Source organism: Homalodisca vitripennis, chromosome 5, assembly GCF_021130785.1.
Source record: "Homalodisca vitripennis isolate AUS2020 chromosome 5, UT_GWSS_2.1, whole genome shotgun sequence".
Taxonomy (NCBI): Eukaryota; Metazoa; Arthropoda; class Insecta; order Hemiptera; family Cicadellidae; genus Homalodisca; species Homalodisca vitripennis.
The window spans coordinates 39,118,766-39,120,370 of NC_060211.1; positions in this window are offsets into that span (position 1 = coordinate 39,118,766).

Below are 1,605 nucleotides of genomic sequence, written 5' to 3' on the forward strand. Positions count from 1 at the left end.
ACATTTGAGTAAAAATCATAATATATTATATACTCAGTGTTTAGAATGTCACAATGATGATCAAAGGATAGACAGTTTGATCCTGCCACTGCGTTAACAATCATATACTTTCTCGTGACTAATAAACCCATCATTTGGCAATGCTGGGATGAACAGTAAAAAAAAGAAAATGTTTGTCTGAATGTTTGTATATATATATTCAAGGACATCAGAATTAGATTTTGATTTAAGACTATATCCATTAAATAAATTTCAGTTATTAAATAAATAATAACTAAAACTAACTTCAAAATTAATAGTTAAATTTATTCATACATGAATAAAAATACAAAATATATTATGAAGTAGCTGCTACTCATGGCTTCACCACACTTTTCAAAATAGACAGATTTGCCTTCTTAATAAAATCGTTTATGATGTAATAAGATGCAGCCCTATGATAGCTTTCAAATAGAAGTTGGCATAATTCTGCTACATTGCTAATTAATATCATTCAAAAGGCCTCATCCAAAAAATAAACATTTGGAAAAGTATTGTTTTTATTAACATTTAGTAATATCATTTTTGTAGAATAAACGTTAATTTATACATAAAAATCCCACCCCCCCCCCCCCCCACCCCCCCCCCCCCCCACCCCCCCCCCCCCCCACCCCCCCCCCCCCCCACCCCCCCCCCCCCCCACCCCCCCCCCCCCCCATTTGTGAGAGTACAGGTTATCCTAAGATAAATATTTCATGAAATATTCAAGGAAGTATAAAGTGGTCTGATATCATAAGTGAATTTTATATAATTTATTGGGAAAATGTGAAACTAGTAATCTTAGTTCCAGCAATATGATTTTGATTGACTATTTTCCACATGAGAATATAGTGCTAAGAATGAAAAAAGATGGTTTTTATAAAGTTGTAACAATGTTGGCCTCTTTTAAAATGCGAACCTAAAATGAACAGTTAGTAAGCACTGCCAACCTTAAAAAATTTAGAGTGTTCATATCATCCATTGGTTGATAATTTAGGTCAATTTAGATCAGTCAAGACAAGCAATCACAGCTATCAGTAGGCCTCATAACTTTTTGTATTTCTCTTCTGGGCTTAACCTGAAACTTTTCACAATTATAAAGCAAGAAAAAATTTTTTTGAGCTTATCGATCATCAATTTTTACTAATCTGGGAAAAGTTTTCTCACATTAAAGTGTGGTAAGGACTCTTGTTGGGTTCTATGATACTCTATTGTATTGGTTTCTTTTTATCAAATTAATCACAGATTAAAAACGTAGGAGTACACCATACCATATGCTGCATAAAAATCTTAAACTCCATAGATAGAAGTGCACCTTTATCAAACTATTTCATGCAAAATTAAAAGTCCATAGTTCAATTTGTTTTTGAAAACTTCCAGCAGACAACAGATAAACAGACAGATAGATATATAGAAGAGGAAGTTCACCAGAACCCTTAATGACAGCTAAGTAAAATATACAAAATTTAAAGTTTGTAGCTCAATTTATTCTCGAGATATTACTTTGCGTTATAGTCCAATCCTACTTTGCTAAGCAATCCATCAAATATTACATCATATCATTTCGCTCTGTGTGCTCATAAATTT